The sequence below is a fragment of the Lathyrus oleraceus genome, chromosome 2, assembly GCF_024323335.1.
Source record: "Lathyrus oleraceus cultivar Zhongwan6 chromosome 2, CAAS_Psat_ZW6_1.0, whole genome shotgun sequence".
Lineage (NCBI taxonomy): Eukaryota > Viridiplantae > Streptophyta > Magnoliopsida > Fabales > Fabaceae > Lathyrus > Lathyrus oleraceus.
The window spans coordinates 148,270,982-148,277,897 of NC_066580.1; the positions used below are offsets into that span (position 1 = coordinate 148,270,982).

Sequence of the window (6,916 nt, forward strand, 5' to 3'; positions counted from 1 at the left end):
CAGATTTTTGGGAAGTGTTTTCAGGTCGAGGGTTGGTTTCTTAAGGCATTGCGTAGGGTCCGGTGTTATTGCTAAACATTGGTTAAGTTTGTCTTCTACATGATAGTCAGACAATTTGTCATTCTCTAAATCTGTTTCTTTTATGCATTCATCGATGATATCCATGAAGTAACATGTGTCTTCTATTGCAGGTGCTTTCAAAAATTTGGAAAGAATAAACTCAATTTTCTCTTCTCCTACTTCGAAAGTGAGTCGTCCTCGTTTTACGTCTATGATCGCACCGGCGGTTGCTAAGAATGGTCTTCCCAATATAATGGGTGTAACTTCATCTTCTCTAATGTCCATAATTATAAAATCGGTTGGAATGTAGAATTGTCCTATGCGCACGGGAACGTTTTCAAGAATTCCTACAGGATATCTAACAGAACGATCTGCTAGTTGCACATACATTTTAGTTGGTCTTAATTCTCCCATTTCCAGCTTCTTGCATATGGATAAAGGCATAACACTGATACCGGCTCCTAAATCGCATAAGGCTTTATCTATGACAAATTTTCCTATGTGACAGGGTATAGAGAAACTACCAGGATCCTTAACTTTTGGAGGCATATTCTGGATTATGGCGCTACATTCAGCAGTGAGTGTAACGGTTTCGCTATCTTCAAGTTTCCTTTTATTAGAAAGAATTTCTTTTAAGAACTTAGCATATGAGGGCATCTTCGTAATAGCTTCTGTAAACGGAATTGTGACGTTTAATTGTTTCAGTAGGTCAACAAATTTTTTAAATTGGCCCGCATCTTTGGTTTTAATAAGCCTTTGAGGGTAAGGGATAGGTGGTTTATATGGTGGTGGAGGTACATAAGGTTCTTTCTTTTCTACGATTTCCTTATTACTCTTTTCCTTTTCCTTAGGTTTACTTTCTTCCTCAGTTGACTTTTTAGAGTTTTGGTTTTCCATCCTTGGATCAGACGGTCCTTCTACTTCCGTTCCACTTCTTAATATGATTGCATGAGCGTGGCTTTTCGGGTTAGGTTGGGGCTGTCCAGGAAATGTACCAGTTGGGGCAGCAGTAGGCGCTTGTTGTTGAGCTACTTGTGAGATTTGTGTTTCCAGCATTTTGTTATGGGTAGCCAGGGCATCTACTTTACTTGCTAGTTGTTTAATTTGTTCGCTAGTGTGTACATTCTGGTTTAAGAAGTCCTTATTGGTTTGCTGTTGAGAAACTATGAAGTTCTCCATCATGATTTCCAAGTTGGATTTCCTAGGAACGTTATTGTTAGGTGTAGATGGGATAGGCTTTTGATATCCCGGAGGTATAGCTGGGGCTTGATTGGGAGCTTGTCCTGGTGCGTATAAAGCATTATTACTCTTATATGAAAAATTAGGATGGTTCTTCCAGTTAGAGTTATAGGTATGCGAGTAGGGATTTCCTTGAGCATAATTCACTTGTTCTGCTTGGATTCCTGTTAGGAGTTGACAGTCTGCAGGAGTGTGACCTTGGATTCCACAGACTTCGCAATTTTGAGTTGCGGCAACCACGGTGGCTGGAGGTGATACATTTAAACTTTCAATTTTCTGGGCCAGAGCATCCACTTTTGCATTAACATGATCAAGGCTACTTATCTCGTACATGCCACTTTTCATTTGAGGTTTCTCTACCATTGTTCGATCGCTTCCCCACTGATAATGATTTTGGGCCATGCTTTCGATAAGTTGATAAGCATCGGCATAAGGTTTATCCATAAGCGCACCACCTGCGGCGGCATCTATTGTTAACCTTGTGTTGTACAAGAGACTATTATAGAAGGTATAAATTACTAACCAGTCCTCTAAACCATGGTGTGGACAAAGTCTCATCATGTCTTTGTATCTTTCCCATGCTTCGAAAAGAGACTCGTTATCTTTCTGTTTAAATCCATTTATCTGGGCTCTCAACATAGCTGTTTTGCTTGGAGGAAAATATCGGGCAAGAAAGACTTTCTTCAACTCGTTCCATGTGGTGACTGAGTTGGAAGGAAGAGACTGAAGCCATCTTCTAACTTTATCTCTTAACGAGAAAGGAAAGAGACAAAGTCGAATTGCCTCTGAAGTGACACCATTAGCTTTAATAGTATCAGCGTATTGGACAAATACAGATAAATGAAGGTTTGGATCCTCGGTAGGATTTCCAGAGAATTGATTCTGTTGCACTGCTTGTAGCAGCGAAGGTTTAAGTTCGAAGTTGTTTGCTTCGATTGCGAGTGGAGCAATACTCGAATGCGGCTCATCTTGCGATGGAGCGGCGTAATCTCGAAGAGCACGAGCTGGTTCTACCATCTCGGGTATCGGCGAAGGAAGAAGATTTTTGAGGTCGGGCACTTCGATAGGAGGGAGATTGTTTGCAGCACGATATTCCCGAATTCATCGTAAGACTCAGAGATATAGTTCAATGTCGTTGATTCGTAAGTAAAACGGCTCGCCTTGTGAGAGAGTGTGTGGCATACAAATCAACGAAAGAAAAAAATGAAAAATAAAAATTGCCTTAGTCTCTACAGCGTAACAGAAGAGTTACGATATCGACTAAATAAAAGTCCCCGGCAACGGCGCCAAAAACTTGATCGCGACTTTATGAGTCGATTTGGGGTACTAACTGCAAGTGCACAGTTCTATCGTGTAGTTTTAAAAGATATCGATCCCACAGGGACTTATGAATCGATATACCGTTTTCTAAGGTTACTTCGTAAAGCTAAGGCGGATGATACTTTGATTGTTTGGGGGAAAAGTAAAACTAAAATTAGATCTAAATTAAATATCAATTAAGCGGATATCGGTATGTAGTTCGTCGTAATTAGGGAATCAAATCTTCGTTGGTTTCTTGGTTTTAAAATAAATCTTTTCAGTAGACACTTTTGATTAAAAGCCTTTTCTCAAACTCTCGCTCTGTTGAATAGACCATGACTTTATATTAATGTAGCTGTCACTTATTAGTTAAGTCCAAAATCACTTTTCGAAAACAACAGAATCTATAGAAACTTTTTTTAAGAAAACACTAACCGTTTAAACACCCTCGTCTCAAACTCTCGCTCTTAGATTATATAATTAAACTTAAATGCTTAACTCTCGTCCTCACATTTAACCTTTAAAAATACTTTTTGAAAAAGATTAGAATTTAATTAACTCTAAAAATTGCTTTCGCCCTGATTTAGAATTAATGTCCAATTTACATTGTCCAGTTAAAAACTAAAACTTTCGTTCTATTGATTTTAACTTCTTTATGTCTTTTACTCTCGTACAAAAACTTTGGGATTAACCCTGTAAGTTGAGACCATAAAAAGAGTGACTTTATTTTTAAATGAAATTAAACCAACTTAGTTTTGATTCCTTCATTCCGCTTACTTTACATACCGATATCTAAAATACTTAGCCGGACATGCTAAACGGGTCTAAACAATCATCATGCTTAAATAAAACCATCTTAGGCAAATAGTATAAATAAACAGCAATGCAGAGCATATATAAATTAAAACAATAAATTAAAGAACCTGAATAATTAATAGCAATCTTGAACACTCCACCACAGACCGGTTGGATTTGTTCTTGAACTCTTCAATCGGACAGGAAAATAAAAGCGAAGGAATAAAATACTATGATCTAACGTAAGGTTAGATCCAGTAAAAGATACACAATAGTTTCCGGTGTAGAAACTATTGTGTGAAAAATTAATTAAGTGCTTGAAAGATTGACTGGAAAAGAAAGAAATAAAAATTGCTAATAAAATAGAAAGCTGTAGAAAAGTAATGCTGTAAAATATGCTTGCATGGCGGAAAGAGACGGGGGTTCAGGGTTGGATAAAAGCAACTATTTATATTAATCCACTTTTGTAACGGTTTCCAAAAATGCCTTCCGTAAGTAGTCTTCACGTTCCAAGAGTCAAGCGGAAGAATAGGCTTCAACGTGCCTCTGTTGCGCGTTAAAAGCCAAAAATATAGGAGAGGGGTGTGACGTTCGTCACACCATGTGTTACGCTCGTAACACAAGGTAGCAGGGCGTGACGCTCATCACACCTTGTGTGGTGGTCGTCACAGCTTCAGTGCTCCTGGCTTGTGATTGTGGGCTGGGCTTTAGTGGAATTTGCTTCTCATTATCTTTTTGCACCCCCTTTTCTTCCTTTTTCACTTATGCTTCAAATAAGTTACCTGAGACAAATAGAAGGAAAAATACCAAGTAATATCGAATAAAATGAAATAAATCGAAATAAATAATAATATAATTTAATTAAATCGAGTCCAAAAATGTGATATTATTTCATGTTATCACACTTCACCATGTTCAGTATCGATCCAGTTTGTGTGTGAGAAATAATGGTCGTCGCTAACGCTATTAACAACAATGAGAAATATCATTATAGTGCTAAACCACCAGTATTTGATGGTGAGAATTTTGATTATTAGAAAGATAGAATAGAAAGTTTCTTTCTTGTTTATGATGTTGATCTCCAGGATCTTGTAGTCGATGTCTACGTTTACCCAGTTAATGTTGAAGGAAACAATATAGCAACAAATGCTATGACATATCAACAAAAGAAGGATTTCAAAAATCATCATAAGGCTAAAACTATATTGTTAAATGCTATCTCTTATATTGACTATGAGAAGATAACAAAAAAAATTATGTCAAATCCATATTTGACTCCCTGAGGATGACTCATGAGGGAAATGCTCAAGTAAGGGAGACAAAGACTTTGGCCTTAATCCAGAAGTATGAGGCATTCAGAATGGAAGATGGTGAAATCATTGAGGCTATGTTCTCAAGTTTTTAGATGCTTGTTACAGGACTGAAAGTTCTGAATAAAGGATACTCTACAGCTGAGCATGTCAAGAAAATCATCAGAAGTCTCCCCAAAAATGGAGACCTATGATAAATGCCTTGAAGTTGGAAAAATACTTGAACAACATCAGTATTGGAGAACTTGTTAGTTCTTTAAGAAGTCATGAGATAGAACTCGAAGAAGATGAATCTCAGAAGCGAGGTAAATCTGTTGCTTTGAAGTCTAAGCCTGAGAAGACAATCGCTTATCAAGTTGAGGAAGAATCAGAAGATTCTGATGAAGACTCAGAATATGATGATGAGTTGTCTTTAATCTCAAAGAAGGTCAATAGACTCTGAAGACGCATGAAGAATGGGAAAGGGAAGTTCAAAGGAGCTAGAAGGACTATTGGTCTTTCTAATTCTTCGTCTGGATAGAAGAAGAAAGGTTCTGGTAAAAAGGTTATATGCTTTGAGTGCAAGGAGCCAGGCCATTACAAGAAAGAGTGTCTTAAGCTGAAAAAGGACAAAAGGCCTGAGAAGAAGTTCTCTAAAGGGAAGAAGGGGGTGATGGCTACATGGGATGACTCAGAATCCGAAGAAGAAGATTCTGATGAAGAACAAGCCAATGTTGCATTAATGGCAACTACAACTGATCCAGAAGGTTCTGAAGAACCAGAGGACAAGATCTTGTCAGAATCAGACTCCAATTCTGAAGAGGTATTTTTTGAACTATCTTGTTTCGATTTAGAGTCGTGTCTTTTTGAAATACTGGAAAAGTAACAGAGTCTTCAGAGTAGGTACACAGAACTTAAACAAGTCCAAGTAGTTGCTTCTGAAACTCATAGTGAGCTTGAGAAAGATATTTCTTCCCTAAATGAAAAATTATTTTCTTTAGAAAGTAACAACTCTACTTTGAAAAGTAAAATTTTAAAACTAGAGGAAGAAATAGTCTCAGAAGTTTTTGATACTCATTGCGTTATTAGATATGACAGAGCTTTCTAGTACTTTCTGGCTAAAAGCATAGATAGAAACAAAATGGATTCTTTGATCTATGGACTTAGAATAAATGGAAAGAAAGGTTTAGGTTGTACATAAACTATAAAACTTGACAAAAGTCAGAAGGTAAAACCAAAACCTCTCTATGAGCATTCCGTGCCTGCTGACACTGAGCTTGATGTGTCTGCACAAACACAGAAACTTACAAAGGATACGAACTCAATTATGAAACCTAAGTATCATGCTCAAATTTCACTTCACTATCATGTTGCACAAAGACCCAAAGTTGTAAGAAACTTTGGGAAAACTAACAAGAGAGGACCCAGAAAGTGGGTACCTAAGGATAAAATGATTTATGTTGCAGACATCATTAGCGGCTCAGTTGAAACACAAGTCTAGTACCTGGACAGTGGATGCCCGCGACATCTGACGAGTATAAGGTCTATGTTTCAAGATTTGGAACTTAAGCCTAGAGGCTTCGTTGGTTTAGGAGGAAACCAGAAAGGGAAGATCATTGGCTCCAGAACTGTTGGTAATAGTAAAATTCCTTCTATTACTAATGTTCTTTTAGTCGATGGTTTTATGCATAACTTATTGTCTATTAGTCAACTTATTGGCAATGGTTATGATATCATTTTTAATCAAAAGTCCTATAAGGTTGTTAGTCAGAAAGATGGTACAATCATTTTTAACAGAAAGATAAAGAACAACATTTATAAAATCATACTTTTTGATCTTGAGGATCAAAATGTAAAATGCTTAATGTTTGTTAATGATGATCAATGGGTATGGCATAGATGTTTGGGCCATGTTAGCATGAGAAGGATTTCTCAGCTAAATAAGCTTGGATTAGTCTGAGGCTTACCCAACCTGAAGTTAGCTTCATATGCTCTTTGTGAAGCATGTCAGAAAGACAACTTTTCTAAAACATCTTTCAAAGCAAAAACTATTGTGTCTACCTCTAAACCGTTAGAACTTCTGCACACTAAAATGTTTGGGCTAGTGAAAACTGCCTCCTTCAGTGGTAAGAAGTATGGATTGGTCATCATTGATGACTATAGTCGTTGTACATGGGTAAAGTTATTTAAACATAAGGATGAATCACATTTTGTGTTCTCTACCTTTTTCTCAC

At 37.2% G+C, this 6,916-nt stretch overlaps 1 non-coding gene across 1 annotated transcript; it reads left to right on the top strand.

Annotated features, from left to right (window-relative positions):
* The first annotated feature begins 1,831 nt into the window (after positions 1-1,831).
* LOC127125027 (small nucleolar RNA R71) lies at positions 1,832-1,938 on the top strand. Its single transcript, XR_007804493.1, has one exon. It is a non-coding gene; the product is annotated as a small nucleolar RNA R71 (small nucleolar RNA).
* The last annotated feature ends 4,978 nt before the right edge of the window (positions 1,939-6,916 follow it).